The sequence below is a fragment of the Pleurodeles waltl genome, chromosome 11 (assembly GCF_031143425.1).
Source record: "Pleurodeles waltl isolate 20211129_DDA chromosome 11, aPleWal1.hap1.20221129, whole genome shotgun sequence".
NCBI classification, from domain to species: domain Eukaryota; kingdom Metazoa; phylum Chordata; class Amphibia; order Caudata; family Salamandridae; genus Pleurodeles; species Pleurodeles waltl.
The window spans coordinates 741,193,738-741,210,230 of NC_090450.1; the positions used below are offsets into that span (position 1 = coordinate 741,193,738).

Below are 16,493 nucleotides of genomic sequence, written 5' to 3' on the forward strand. Positions count from 1 at the left end.
AAGTTGGTCAGGTCAACAGGAGATGCTCATCCTGTCTACGATTTTTGCTTTGCATTCTGTGACTTGTAACCCTGATTTTATAATGCATTACACATGTCTACATGTCCCAGAATGCACCCTGGGGAACTTTACAGTTCTAGAATGTCTAAACCTTTATAGCTCTGAACAAACATGAACCTCTGTAGGTTGAAACTGTGAAAGGGAAGCGTTGGTTATATGCAGAAAGGAAATAATTTCAAAATATAGTACCGTTCTAATTTTAAAACGCTTAATAATACAGAACCAATCTCTCCTTCACGCCTTTTTATTCATTTCGCTATGTGGGGAATACGTTAAACTGTTGAGTTTCTACTCAAGTAGTATGGCGCCCTTCGCTGCCGCCTCTCTTCAGTTCTAGATTAGATACAAAAGTTAGCTCTCTAGTTACATTACAACTCTGAGGCTTTGCTACGGTGAACTTTCGAGAATGGCGGAGGGAGGTTGTGCTTCCAATAGCCCCGCCCCTTTTGAATGAACCAAAACAGCCCAGCCTCCAGCTTTGTTTATGTTGTAGAGGGATTCTCCGTGCTGGATGCCTGGCTGCTGGGAAGGGAGGGAGGCTTGAGCCTTGTTCGACAGTTGGTTGATGTGGACTGGGGGCTCGAGCCCTTCCACGTGCAGCAGCGGTCGAGGTGAGCGGCGCGCGGCTGCGGTGGATGTGCAGCTCAGGCTCGAACCCATAGTGTACGTATGGACAGGGCGCGTGTGGCTATTAAGTCTTAGCCTGTCACAGTATTACAAAAAGCGCTTACTGCTATCACGCTCGGCCACTGCTGTCTCATAGACGTATTGATAGCGGAGCCAAATTACAATCATCAGGATGACCTGGTGTACATGGATGCACCCTGTGATGGATGTGCTTAGCGAAGGGTGTTTGCTGACAAAAAACGGCGTGTTGTTAGCGATACTGGTTCACATACCCACGCAGAAGTTTTTGGCGGACGTCGCAGGTTGTGGGGTGGGCAGAAGAATATAAATGTGAAGAAAGTTACCCGGCTGCAGCTTTTCTTGTGCCATTGGTGTAAACTAGTGTTACCTCCCTTCTTGAGTGAAACGTACACGTGAGAAGTCGTTCCTTTTGGCTCACTTGTGAAGTCCCCCATTGCGTGACTTCTTTCACGTCTTTGTGTCGGAGAACATGTTGCTTTGGCTTGTAACGCTAGAAGCGTTGGCACAAGGCACTTTGCTGTCTAGTGAAGGTAACTAGGCATAGTTGCATGACCTCTGAGAATATGCATCGTGAGAAGTGATCACCCAAAACAATTGTAAAATTATTTAAAACTTTAAAACCCTCACTAAAATGTATGCACTTGGTCTGCGAAATAGTAGATGGTTGGAAACTCCGGAACAGCACAACAATGGGTCAGAGATCAGTCATTCCTTATTATTTGCAGACATTGTTTTTCAGATGCATTTTAGATAAACTACACTGAACCGAATATTTAGCCCCGACAAACAAGACGTCCCAGTTGCCACAAAAAACACCTACACACCTCACTGCCATTGCTTTCAGAGTGAGCATGAGCTGTTCCGATACAGGGAAGATTGTGTTACAATTCCTGAAAAGCTTGTGAATAAACACAGTATTGATTAAAAAATATAGAACATTAGTGTAGAGCATAATATGCAGAATGTCAGTTGAACGCAAAGATACTTGTGTCCAGATTAATTTGGAAGATGCATGACGATTACTACATTCTTCATGTCCCACCTAGCCCATAAACCAAGGGCACGCTTGTTCTGACGGTGACTGTTGACATTAAGTTCTCATCTAATATCGCACCGAGGAAGTGGTTCTTATTAGTGCCATTTCCCAGTTAAAAAACATGCACGACGGCATAATTGCTAAACTATCATATATCCTGTTTAATATTGTCTGCGTATAGCGTTTACAACCCCTACGTGGGGTTCTTGTCTACATGGGTAGCACACTGCACCATGGAGGGTGAATGGTTGGATGTGTCTTGTCTTTCTTTTGATCGTGTGCGGGAGTGTTTCCGTGTCGTGTGTGATCGCCAATGAGGTGCGGTTATCATATTTTAGAAGGCACTGCTGAGAAGTGTGATGAATAAGTGTAAACGACAGGTGTGCGGTTTATGGTTTGAATGCGTTGGCAGTTTTGAGCAGCTCTGAAGGCACCTATCTGGTATTTCTTACGAGCACAGTCCATTTATCTGTACTGGGCGAGGTTCATTCTGAGGAATTTTGTTTAAAGCTTATGATCCGCAGCAGGCATAGGTTGGAGGGACAAACTGTGGAGAGGTCTTCTGGGATGGACTTTAATATCATCCCATATGTGATTGTTATTATGAGATGTCAGAGAGCGGTCATACCATGCAGGTTGTCTTGACCTTCAGTCGTGGACCAAATTAAAGTCCTCCATTGGCCAATAGCATGTGGCTGATCTCTTCAGTGATTCCGTGCCTGTACAGTTGATGATGGGCTGTGCACGTGTACCAGTACTGGGTGATTAGACATGACCCATAACCATTTTTAGAGTCGAGCTTGCAAGCGCTCAAGCCTGCTGTAATCTCTGTGGGCTTTTAACCATGCCCACCGCACTCCCATCAGTTTCGTTGGTTTGTGGGCTTGTCGTCTTATGTGAGTGCAAGTGTGTCAAGTGGTAAAAGGGAATTATGCAGCCTGTATGCGCTACAATTGACTGGTAAGTGTTATATTACAATTGGTATAGGCCGGGAGGATATTTTATTGTGATTGCATGTGTAGCGCTTAATACCCATGATGAGACATTGAAGCACTTTATGGCGAGCAGCAGGCTGCTCTGGAAACGAAGGCTAAGTGTTTATTTATTTTTATCCCTCAAGTGGTTGTCCGTTATTGGGATTGGTCTTGCGCTCTTAAGGAAGTCGTTACATGCATTTACTCTTGTTTCTATGTGGCAGTCTAAATTAAGCCCTTCGCTGCCAGGCCTTTTCCCCCTCAGGTGCCAGGCCTTTTTTTGGCTATCTGGGGCAGTTCGCACATAGATCCTCATAACTTTTTGCCCACATAAGCTACCCACACCAAATTTGCGCCCTTTTTTCCCAACATTCTAGGGATTCCAGAGGTACCCAGAGCTTGTGGGTTCCCCTGAAGGAGATCAAGAAATTAGCCAAAATACAGAAAATTATTATTTTATTTTTTTAAAGGGGGGAAAAAAGGGCTGCAGAAGAAGGCTTGTGGGTTTTTCCCCTGAAAATGGCATCAACAAAGGGTTTACGGTGCTAAAATCACTAGCTTTCAGGAACAGGCAGACTTAAATCAGAAAACCCGATTTTTCAACACAATTTTGTCATTTTACTGGGACATATCCCATTTTTTTTTTTTTTTTTTTTTTTTTTTTTTTTGTGTGCTTTCAGCCTCCTTCCAGTTAGTGACAGAAATGGGTGTGAAACCAATACTGTATCCCAGAAAGCTAATTATTTCTGAAAAGGAGACAAAATTCTGAGTTCAGCAATGGGTAATTTGTGTAGATCCTACAAGGGTTTCCTTCAGAAAATAACAGCTGAAGTACCCAGAATCCATTGCAAACTTCAAAATTTGGCTAAAAGACACCTTTTCCTCACATTTAGGTGAAAGAAAGTTCTGGAACCTGAGAGAGCCACAAAGTTCCTTCCATCCAGCGTTCCCCTAATTCTCCCGATAAAAATGATACCTCACTTGTGTGGGGGGGCGGGGCAGGTGCCTGCAACAGAAAAAGGCCAAAAACCTGTAGAGATTGTGGGAATAGCACAGCGAGTTGATAAGCACATATTTTTCTCTTATACATCATTAGGCTGACTCTGCTTTGGGGACCCACACAAGTGAGGTGTCATTTTACTTGGGAGACTGAGGGGAACGATGGGGAGTAAGAATTTTGTGCCGGAGCGGTGATCCTACAAAGAAAATTCAGAAAAATATGCTTTTTTAAGCAAATTTTGAGGTTTGCAGAGGAGTCTGGATAAGAAAATGTTGGGGGATCCACACAAGCCACACCTCCCTGGACTTCTTGGGGTGTCTTGTTTTAAAAAATGTCTGGGTTTGGTAGGTTTCCCTAGATGAAGGCCGCACCCGGGACCAAAAACATAGGCCCCCCCCCAAAACACAGGTAGTTTTGTAATATAACATTTTGATGTGTCCACGTACGTCTGTAATGTGCCAAACACTAAAATTGTGAAAAGAAACGCACTTAGGTTATGTTAAAAAGACCCCTCACCCACTAACCAAGTTGGTGGCATTCTTCATCATCGGGGTCCCACCTGAGACACCTAGCGGTGTCACAAGTGTGCTGCAACGCCTGATTACAGCGGAGCAGGTTTTGTCATTTTTACCACACATACTGGTTGGATTTGGCACAAGGGTGAGTGATGGTTCAATAGATCAGATTTTAATAACAAGAGATTTCACAAAAGTGAAATGCACTGTTAATAACTGAAAGGCCAAAAAAACGGACCCAATGACTCTCAGCTTGTGAGCTCTAAAGCCGCGTCCATGCACCAACCGTTTTACAGTCCATTCATACACCTTTCATACATGATATGCCAAGACCATTTATGCCGCCAGCCACAGGCCCAGCACATTACAACTCAAATCGACAGACAGCGCCACTCAAGGGCCCATCACTTACATACGCCCACATGCCTGATACAACAATCACACTAGCTGATGGGAGTGTGTGGACTGGCAGTGACCCCACGCACACCGCCAGCCAAGCGCCACCCCAAGCACACCGCCAGCCAAGCGCCACCCCATTCACACCTCCATCACTTTTTTGTTTTTGTTTATAAACGACAAAGAAACCACTAACTAATTATAAAATAAGTACAAATCTACAAACACAAAAGCTTTAACTGAAAACATGACAGAAATGTGAAACTGAACATCTGAAAATATAAAACCGGCAGTTTACGCTCACGGTATTTTCCCCAAAAATGTTTTGGGTGTGGTAACTCCTGAAACAGCTGGCCACACACAGCCCACGCTTTGAAGAGCAATCAGGGCAGTACATCTGGCTCTCCCTCCGGATACCTCTTTGGGCACATACTCTACATTTCTTAGTGGGCAAGTCTTTTTTGGGAGTGGGAGGAATGTGATCTGGAAAGTGTCGATCTTTCAATCTAGCCACATCCTCCACTACTGCTACTCTAGGAACTCTTGCCTGTTGCACCACACTATGTCTCTCTATCACGGACTCCTGAAATTTAACAAATATCATCCTTGACTCAGGTGAACAATCCTTGAGCACAATAAAAGTATTAAAAGTTGCCAAATTCAATAAATGTAGGGCCATCTTTTTATACCACACGTAAGACTTACGAAGAGCAGTGTAAGGTTCCAACCTCTGATCTACTCTATCAACACCACCTATGTGCCTATTGGAGTCCAAAATGCACGCAGGTTTGTGCACTTCAGCAACCTGACCCCAAACAGTCACAGGGGAAGTACTCTCATCATGAATGGTAGATAGCATGTACACATCCCTCCTGTCTGAAAATTTCAGAGCTAGCAGCTCATTATTCCGCAAGGCACTGCACTGTCCCCTCAAGGTTTTTTTTTTTTTTTTTTTTTACAGACAAGCTCCCTTGGATAGCCTTTCCGGCAAGCAAGCAACAGTGTCCACTCTAAACAACTCCTTGAACAACTGCACTCCAGTGTAGAAATGATCTACGTACACATGGTGACCTTTGTTAACCAAGTTCCCACACGATTTTCTTGCTAACTCCAAAAGTGGCCAGAGAACCAGGGGGGTCAATACTGGAATCCCTACCAGTGTAGACCTGGAAATTATACACTTATCCTGTACTACTTTCTGACAGCATATACAATTTAATTCCATACCGTGCCCTCTTACTAGGAATGTACTGCTTAAAAACTAAACGCCCCTTGAAAAGGACCAAAGACTCGTCCACACTTATCTCTTTGCCTGGAACATAGACCTCTGAAAACCGATCTACAAAATGATCAAGGACAGGCCTAATCTTAAAAAGACGGTCACAATCAGGGTGATCTTGTGGCAAGTCTAAAGCATTGCCTACAAAATGCAGCATACGAAGAAGCAAATAGCGATTACAAGTCATAGTTGCAGGAAATATAACCGTTGCCATCAAGGGACTAGTAGACCATAAGTAGTCCTTATCAACCCCATCAAAAAAGTCAAACCCTAAAACTTTTTCATCTCTTCCAGATATGTGGGAACCCACTGAGTAGCTCTAGACTGAGGTCTAAGTCTGGCAGTGTTGTCCTTCAAATATTGCTCCGCATACAAATTAGTCTGCTCAACAATCTCTTCCAAAAATACATCGTCCATATACAAGTGAAAGAAATTGATAGGCAAACAGTTTTCCGTTTGGACTCTACACCCTAGGAGACCAGTAAATGAAGGTAACTGTGGCTGCTCCATGTTTGGGGCAGTTCAGGTGTTGGGTCTTCTAATGGGAAACCCTTCAGCCCCAGGCTGCTGCACTCTTGGCACATCAATGCCCTCCTCTAAAACAGGCCCTTCATCTGCACTGAGAGTGGCGTGGCTGCCTCATCAGAAGAATCCTTTCAGACAGAAAACTCAGTGCCAGAATCTCTCACTTCCTCCTCTGCCTCAGATGCAGAGTCAGCCTCAATCATGGTCAGAAGACAACTCAAAAAGCATGCCAACAACCTGCTGAGCGGTCACTCTGTGGCTAGTCATGATCCTTTCTAACAACAAATGGATTGCCAACTAACAGCACTAAAATAAGTAATAAACAAAGTGTAGCTTTATCACAAAGAGTTATGTACTAAAAAACTATACCACTCGCCTGCCTGAAAAAGCTACTCACCAGCAACTACTATGCACAGACACAGCAATCACCATATGATATCCCACTAAAAAAAGAAAAGCAAATTAGACATATGACAACACAAATATCATTGTGCTCAAATCTAAGGACAATTTCACACACAATCCTGCATTTAGTACACCATCTACAAAAATGTCATTCATGCATGTCAACAATACTCCTTTGGAGTAAATTGCTTTTACTTACCTAAAACATGCGACTATGCAAACCACAGGACAACTACTGTCAAAACCGCAAGGATCCACAGCAAAGGAAGCAAAAGCTTTGAACTACAACAAAAAGAAGAAATAAACTGTTATAATCACAAATACAGCTACTTCGCCAGTTGACAAACACACCGCCACCAAGAACTTAGAAATTCTCCCTGTTTTTTTTTTTTTTAGGCCCATGGCCAACAGCTCTGTACCCCATTTGGGGGGGGGGGGGGAAGGGGGTGACCCTTGTCAAAGGGGGTGCCCCCAGCACACAAAAAAACAAAGGGAACCAAAAAATAATAATCTGACGTCTCCTTGGGCATTTTCTGTGTGATGAGAAAATATTTTAATAGGATGAAAACAAATCAGAGCACTTTACATGTTGATGTGCAAAGGATAAGTTTTCTGAAACCCAATTTTCAAAGATTAATACACTATAAAGTTTTATCAGTAAAGCTCCAAGTTAGTGGAGAAGTTTTTAGACATTTCTTGGAAAGATACTGTGTGTAGATGACAATATGTTACCACATCATGGTTTAGTAATATATTTATTTAAATTGAGTGTTTAAACAAACTGAGAAACACTCCTGCCCTGATGGCAATGTTAGTTAACTAAAGGAAGTCCTAGGTTATGTGGGCTAGGCGTCATGGGCATGTGGGCTAGATTCTCGAGATGCATGCAGCAAACCTTAGTCTACTTAATCAAACAAAAGAGTTTTTTTTGTGCTGCAGAAATGCTGAGCTCACATATTTGAATGTGCAATCATACGTGAAAATTAAGAAAAAGGCGACTCTGTAAGCTATTTGTCTAGGATCAAACAATTTTGAGACCCGTTTACGGGTCAAATACATTACAGTTAGGTCGAGTAGATTATTTAAGATACTCGACCTGCAGGTTCTAGTAACATTTTTATGATTTTTCGAGCCCTGCTTTTCCACTGCTGATCAGTGTTAAAGTGCAGATGCTCCCTAAGTAAATTGTATTGGTGATTGGATTATCCATGATTGGCATATTTGATTTACTCATAGGTCCCTAGTAAAGTGCACTATGTGTGCCCAGGTCCTGTAAATTAAATGCTACTAGTGGGCCTACAGCACTGATTATGCCACCCACATGACTATCCCTGTGAACATGTCTCAGACCTGCTACTGCAGTGTGTGTGCCAAACTGCCAATTCGACCTGGCAAGTGTACCCACTTCCCTTTTATTGCATGTAATTTACCCCTAAGGTAGGCCCTAGTCGGTGTATGTTAAAGGTAGGACATGTACTGATGTGTTTTACTTGCATGTCCTGACAGTGAAATACTGCCAAATTCAGTTTTTTCTGTTGCTAGGCCTATCCCTCTCACAGGTTAACATGGGGACTGCCTTTAAATATCTTAAGTGCAGTTTCCCATTGGGTGCAGATAGAGATTTGGAGTTTGGGGGGAGGGGAGGTGTCTCTGAACTCACAATTAAAAAAAAAAAAAAAAAACACCTTGTGGTAAAGTTGGTTTTAGATTGTCAGTTTGGAAATGCCACTTTTAGAAAGTGGGCATTTTCTTGCTTAAACCATTATTTACCTCTGTCTGCTTGTGTATTCCACATCTGGGTCAGATAGACCCTTGCTTGGGCTGTTGTGAATTCCCTCTAGACAGTGACACAAAGGGAGCTGGGATGTAGCTTGCATATCCTGATGAGTCTCCTGGTCTAGAGTGGGGAGGGAGGAACTGACACTTACACCTGAAAGAGCTGTCCCTGTCCTCACACAATGCAGTCTCTAGCCCCCTGGTGTGTCTGGGGCCAGGCCTGGGCAAGGCAGGATTTTTTCAACAACAGAGACTTTCCTTTGATGTTTGCCATTGTCAAAGGCAGAAGGGGGTATAAGTAGTAGACCCCAGACTTTTAGAACACTTATGGATCAAGAGGAACCTCTGCCAAGGAGAAGAGCTGGAGGAGGAATATTGCCCTTTTGCTGTGTGTGCTTTGCTAGGTTGGCCTGAAGTTGCTGCTTCTGCCTTAAAGAGAGAGACAAAGACTGCACCTTGTTGTGTATCCTGCTTGTGAAGTTTCTCCAAAGGCTTGAAGTACAGCTTGCCTCCTGTTGGAAGTCTCAGGGATATCAAAGGCTTCAGCTTCATCTGCTTACAGCACTGGGAACGGCGTTTTTTGAGCTGCAACAGAAGAAAAACCACTGAAGTGCCGTCAACGATGCCATTGCCTGCACCGTGACCTGACGACGTCACACAGAGCTGTGCCCCATGTCGCACTGTAACCCTGGTCTCACTGCCGCCACCTTACGCTGTCACTGAGCCACTGCTTGCACTGAGACCTGTGGGCTCCGCATTGCCTTGCTCACACCATGTCCTTGGCATCCTCAGCAACGCTGTTCCACAGTGACGCCGCTGCCTGCACCGTGGCCTGTGGACACCACTCATGAGGTACACGAAACACTGTCCCATACCACAGCCTGGTCCTCAGAGGTTCGCGCCATTCTCTCCACTGTTGTCAACAGACACCACTGTCTGCACTGCGACCTGTGGGCGTGGCACGGAGCCCGCCCGTGCTTTACCGCCGCCTTGGGCCTACCGACACTGCTGCTGGTGCCTGCACTGTGACCTGGAGACACAGCACATCGCACCACCCTGCTTCACACCGCAGCCCTGGTCTCACCGAGGACGCCGTCACCGAGGTGTTGTCTGCACTGTGACATGTGGGCATGGCACATCGCTTCGTCGCTCTTCGCACCACAGCCCCGATGCCATCCACGCAGGTGCTCTTGACTTCGTCATCCGCCTGGAGTTTGAGCTGCAACGTCTGTGACTTCAAGGGCCTGACGACCCCCGCGCCGACCTCCGGAACAGACGCCTGCGACGCCACACTCCGAAACTCATTGCAAGGATCAAAATGCCCTACATTTCCAAGGTACTGTATGTGGGTCTTCCCGACACCATAGCTGGCCCGTGCGACTGTGGCTGGCATGAACTGTTGGATTTGTTGTTCATAATGCTGTGATAGCTTCATCTGGGGCTATCTACTTCAAGGAACTGTATTTTTACGTTAATTTGTTCAAAATTCATATCTTTATGTTGGATTTTTCTTGCTTTAGTCTTGTTTTTCACAGATAAATTGTGTACGTTCCTAAAACTGGTGTGATGCCCTTTTTGTAGTGTTTTCACTGTATTACTGTGTTATGTGCAAATACTTTACACATTGCTTCTAAGATAAGCCTGACTGCTTGTGCCAAGCTACCAAGGGGGTGAGCAGGGGTTAGCTGCGCTGGGTATCTCCCTCGTCCTGACTAGAGTGAGGGTCCCTACTTGGACAGGGTGCAAACCGACTGTCAACTAGAGGCCCCATTTCTAACGTCTCTTTTAAAAAAAATCCTTTCAGAAACTCCACCTGTGACAGAGTGGACCCCACATACAGCACTGTTTGCTGTGAAATCCCTCAACACCATTTAGTGGGTTTCTATGTCTGGATCACTGTTTTTGGAAGCAGCAGTTGTGCGTGGCCTTTATAGAGTAGGTGTTGTATAGAGGTCCCCTGTAGCACCCATTTCTCAGAGATGTATGCGGGGACCCGTGGGTGTTGTACTGCCACTCGTTGATAATCAGCGAATGAGAAGTCTTGTACGATTCAATGTGGGCTGCTGCGCTGTCACCATCGTAGGTAGATTGAAAGCATTTTCAAGGGCTATGCAGGGGAAACCCTGGCTGCACGGAAAACTGGAAAGGATGGAGTGTATTTTACAGAACAAGGAGTGCGACAAGTCATTCGGGTAATTCTGAAAGTGATATAGAAAGGCCGCGGGATGTGACACCATTTTAAAGATGGATTTTAAAGTAGGAAAAGGGACAGCGCATGTAACATTCTAATGTTCACTGTTAATCCATTTAATAGTGGTTGGATACTGTGACATTCTGGGTAACATATACTCCTATGTATTTGAAGCCTTGTGGGACAATTTATAGCTGAGCTGCCCACCCTAGGTTTTGAGGTGGGGAGGGAATCTGAAACACCAAGGACTTAGTTGGGTTGATGAAGAGGCCTGATGTCTCTGCAAAGAGTTGGAGGATCTGTAACGGCCTTTGACCTGAGCACTCTGAGTCTGTCAGGAAAATCAAAACATCTGCATATAAGGCCACCCTGTCAGAGACCCAGGACCCATTTAAGCCCCCTTATTTGTACATTGATGCAGATCCACTCTTTCAGTGGTCCTGTGGCAATTTCAAAGAAGGGTGGTAACAGTGGGCTGCCACACCTCGTTGAATGACAGACAGTTTGGATGTTGCAGTACCTACAAAGACATGGGCAGTCATGTATAAAAGCTGTGTATATAGGGAGGAAGTGGGGCCTGAATTTGAGGCAGTGAAGGAGAGTGAATAGATATGTCTAGCCCACAGAATCAAAAACCTTTTCAATATCTGCTAGTAACCCAGCTGCCAGTTTCCCCAATATGTCAGCAAAAGCCAGGGCATTATATAGCTGCCTAATCTTATGCTTAGTGGTTCTCAGGTGCATAAAGCCCACCTAATCTGGGTGGACCAGTGAGGGAATCCCTGCGAGCAGCTGGTCTTTAAAGGCCCTAGCAATAACTTTGACCTTGATATTCAAGAGTGAGTCTGGGCAATATGAGGAACAGATATCTAGAGAGACTCTGTTTTCAAATCACCACTATCTCCGCCCTCCAGACAGCTGAAGGCAACCATAGGTTCTTTACTGCTTCAATCAGAGCTGATGTCAGGGGTTCTTTGAGTTTACATGTGGGCATCTTGAAGAATTTAACTGGAAACTTATTCAGACTAAGGGGGTCATTATGATCCCCGGCGGTTCAGACCGCCATGCAGGCAGTGGGGGCAGAGACCGCCACCGGAATGGCGGTCTGAACCGCCATATTCTGGACACAGTGAGGGCCGCCTCCTCCACCTCCAGGCTGCTGCTGACAGGCAGCCTGACAGTGGAGGGAATCATTTTCCGACAGGGCAGCGCTGCAAGCAGCGCTGCCCCTCGGATAATGATCCCTTCTGCCACCAGCCTTTCCCTGGTGGGTTAACCCACCAGGGAAAGGCTGGCAGAAGGGGTGCTCCAGGCCCCCCTGGGGGCCCCTGCACTGCCCATGTACTTGGCATGGGCCCCTGTGCAGTGCCCCATCACGCAGACCTGCGCGACGGGTGCAGCTGCACCCGCCGCACACCAACATTGGCGGTGGCTCCATTTGGAGCCGCTGTCAATGTTACAGCCCTTTTCCCTGCCGGCCCAGCGGGGAAAACATTATGCGGCTGGCAGGGGGAGGGGGCGGTTAGTTGCGCTGGCGGTCATCTATTGACTGCCAACCCAGATCTCGGTGGTTTTAACCACCGAGATTGTAATGAAGGCCTAAGTGTGTTCCCTGAATTCTACTGGCGCAGAGCTGTTCATAGTTCACCTCCTGTGAGCTGTCTCTCTAGGGACCTTCTTTCGGTCCCAGTGTCTGAAGAGGCAAGTCAGACACAAACTTCTGTTCCGATAGTATGTTGAGCAGATAGCTTGGTGGAGTAGTGTGCAAAGGTTTGGGCGATGCCTATGTCACCAGTGATCTTCGACTTACTTAAACCTAGGAGATACATGATAAGGGTATGTTTGAGCACAGGCGCTGGAGTAATTTACTCACCTTGTCTCACGATTGGTAGAGCCATAATATGAGGCAAGCCACATGTTTTTTGCCTTGTTCAATAGTGTGTATTGCAACAGTGATCGGGCATGAATTAACTCCCCACGCAGACTTGGGTCTGGTCTTTACCAGCCTTGCTTATCCAGATCCAGTATCCAGGACTCCAGATCCTTTACTGGGGGGAGGGGGGTGTTATTAATTCCCCCCCGTGCATACTCCCTATGTAGTTGCGTATGATGTTGCCCAGGAGGGTAGCTTTAAAAGGCTCCCTAAGAATGCCTGAAGAGGTTACTGAATCCCTGCTGTGCACAAAGAATGCATCTATTGTTTTGCTTATGTGTGTGGTACATGTTTTGAAGAGACCATGTGACCATCCTCCACCGCAGTGGAGACCGACTGAGTCCGAACAATAGGGAGAGCTCCACTAGGGAGTGATGTAAGAGCCTGCAGGCAAGAATCTGAGCCTTAGTCACCCTGTATGCCTTTGTTTTTAGTTTGTATATTGTAGTCTAGGCGTGAGAAGGTATTGTGTGCTCCAGAGTAGAATGTGAATTACCTCTTCAGGATGGAACAGGTGCCAGGCATTGACACAGCCCAGAGCCTCCATAAAGGGTGCCATTAGAGAGCAGCTTTGAATAGCTCCAGCTCTGCTCCTGTGTCTAGCCCCACACCCCTGGGGGTGTCCCAGAGAGGTCCCAAGCACGTCTAGTTTTTACCTCACAAAGTAGCGGTGGTACATAGACATTAACCAGTGTCAGAGATTATCCATACAGCAGCGGCCAGTGATCGCTATGCAGTGGCCAGTGATCGCTATGCATCTGTTCAATTTGTCTGAATGTTCCTTCATAACTACAAAGGGGAGGAGGCCTGCTATGAGAATGGCTACACCTGGTGAGTCCCTAGTAAAGCTCGAGTGGAAGCCCTGGGTGAACCCATAGTGCACCAGGAAAGTAGTCTTATTACCCAGTAGATGGCCCTCCTGAATAGATAGAGTGCCTGCCTGCAGCCTTAAGAACAGCAATTCTCTTGATCTTGCCTTATAGAGCATTACCATTCTAGGACACTATATGTATCTTGCCTGTCCGAGCCTTTCCTGTGTAGTGAGCCATCTGGGATGGATATAGGTCTTGTGGCCGAGTGTGCCTCTAAGCCAGCGAGGGTTGTCTTGGAGCCACACCATGAACAATAAACAGAAACACGATCATCCAGATCTCCTCCACCTTGCATGAGAACATTAAGCATCTGTTGTGCTGCGGACCAATGACCAGTGCCAACAGGACACTGGTGTTACTCTGCTCTAAAAGGATCACCTCCCAAATGGTTGGAGCCCATGCCGCAGCTCAGTTCTAATGTGTCTAATTCGCAAAGGCCCTGGGGGTGGTGGTGGTGGTGGTGGTGGGGGGTGAGGGGGAGGTGGGGGGTCACAGGCATGTGTTTTGCAGGTCTGGTGCATCCCGCTGTAAGTGGCACTTCAGAAATAGAGCCTCTGTGCAGTCTACTTGTCACTTCTTCTGGTGAAAGATCCGGGAAGTGTTCCACTTCAATAACCCGCTTGCCACAAGCATGGTGTCATTTCTAGTCTGCCATGGTGTCCAGCAGTGCATAGCCGGCCACAGCCTCTATTGATATCATCTGCCACCCAATTGCGGCGTTCCTGAAGTCCATTTAATGCATCTTGTCTTTATCACCAGGATGAGCATGAGCAATTGCTGTTGTGTCTGTTAGTCTTGAATTGCTTTGGCAGTGGTGGGGGGAAATTCTGGGACACAATCTGTCAAGTGGTGGTGTGTGCGATCGCATGGGGAATCCTTTCATCCGTCCACTGGAATAGAGCTTCAGGAGGTTTAAAAAAATAAAAAGGGGGTTTGGGCTTGCTACATGCCTTTAAGCTTGGTGGGGAATAACATGTAACCAATGTTAAGGTTGCACAGTTTGCTCTTAACTTCCACAAAGGGCTTGCATTAGTGTTGTGCCATCTTGGTGTATGCTGGGAAAAGCAATATTTTGTGACCTTGTAAGACTGGAGAATCTTGAGTGTGAAATTAATGTAGGATTTTGTCTCAGTCACAATAATTCAGTATGTGGGCTTTGAGATGACTGGTTGGCTCTCCTTGGGGTGGCTGTTGGGCCAGAGCTCTGTGGGCTTGTCTGATGACAAAGCAGGAGGACAGTGATTCTGCTGGTGAAATGGAGTGTAGCCATTGTTCTAAGAATTTGTCTAGTGAGGACCCTTAGTTGCCCCCTGGGAAACCCACCAGAGGCAAGTTGTTCTTTTGGAGCTCCACTTCTGCATCCTCCACCTTCATGGCTAGTTATGTAGAAATGGAGGAGAGTCTTAAGATTGTCTGTTAAATTTCTGTCACTGTGGTTTCCACTCCAGAAACTCTTGACTTACGTTTCAGCTATTTTATCCACAGCACGGCAGAGGTTGTGGTATAATAACATGACGTCCACTCTCACCGCCCTGGTCTTGGCTGCTGTGTCTCATGATTGATTAATGGCTGCGATGATCGTGGCGGTATCTGTGACGGCACCATGCGCTCTGTTGTCAGCTTCTCGTGAAGTATCAGCTGATTTTGTGTCCGAGTGTGCAAATTTAGCTAGCAGCCTTTGTTTGCTGTGGTGAGAGATTTGATCCTTTGTCATGATGGTCCCCTCAAGAGGCTGAGGCAGCAGAGTAGGAGGTGTTCACATAATGCAAGACTCGCCAGCACCTGGCGTCACCCGTCTAGGCAGTATGAGCGGTGGTAAACGCCAAGCAGATGTGTGTGTTTTTTTTAAATTATTTTATTTTTTTAATTAATTTTTTTAGGTGGGGTCTGTCCGCACCAGGGAGCAAGTGCTGCCGGCCATGCCTCCGTAGCCCACTTCTCTGACTTAGGTGGTGAAGCTGCCAGAAAGGAGTCTCCCATGTCCTAGCATCTGACGCCTTCAGCGTGTTCCTTAATTACTCCAAGTGTTGGGAGCCGCAACCATTTTTTTTGCCTTGAGCAGACCTTCCTCAGGCCCCATATTCTTGGTGTGCCACACCCCTTTCTCTAGGGTGCCACCCGCCGGCCTGTTTCTTGCCTCCACACAGCTAGTGAGGCCCCAAATGACGCATTCACAACCTCTGCGGTCATCTGGTATACTCACCTTTTTGAGTGTGTTTGGCATATACCTTTAAGGCAGGATGATAAAGAATGTAAGACAAGCAACACAAAGCCGGGTTAGTCTATGTCCGCCATCTTGTGTGTTCTGGCCATCTTCCCCCATAGCTGTTTTAATAACTGACTATGGTAAATGAGGTTTTAAGTAGTTGCAGGGTTATGAGATCAGACTAACGTTTTAAATCACTGAAACTCTGCTGTATTTTGTGGTTTGCTCTTATGTCTGCTGTTTTTTCCCTATAGGTCCAAACGGGGACTACAAATGTTATCTTTGAAATGAGAAACAAAGTCTCACGGGGGACACAATGTTCATAATTGTATGCTGAACCCTATGGAGAATAAAAAGGAGAGAACAAAAATACAATACCAGAGGCAGGAAATATGCAACATACAATACCAGAGTCAAGAAATATGAAACATTTGATCTATTCAAGTTTGTGTAGTATATACAAATAATTCAAAGCTAGATAATGGCTACTCAGTCAAGTGAAAAAGTGCAAAAAATAGTGTTTGTGCAAAGTGAGAAGCGATCATCATCATCAAACAATACTTTACTCGATTGTATCTCACAATCATAAAAGCAGATGAAATATACAAAGTAACACCAATCAACAACCACATAAGATAGATAAAATAAAGTAAATCAAGACATACAACAATTGATAC

General features: G+C 45.7%; 1 protein-coding gene across 3 annotated transcripts in view; it reads left to right on the forward strand.

Moving 5' to 3' along the window:
• The first annotated feature begins 498 nt into the window (after positions 1-498).
• Positions 499-16,493, forward strand: part of CCDC117 (coiled-coil domain containing 117) — a 152,907-nt gene continuing 136,912 nt past the window's right edge. The window contains exon 1 of one of the 3 annotated variants that reach the window (XM_069214461.1): positions 499-671. The gene's annotated coding sequence lies outside the window, so the exon portion shown is untranslated. Of the gene's footprint in view, positions 724-16,493 lie in introns of all 3 variants that reach the window. The other 2 variants (XM_069214462.1, XM_069214463.1) reach the window with 2 other exon arrangements.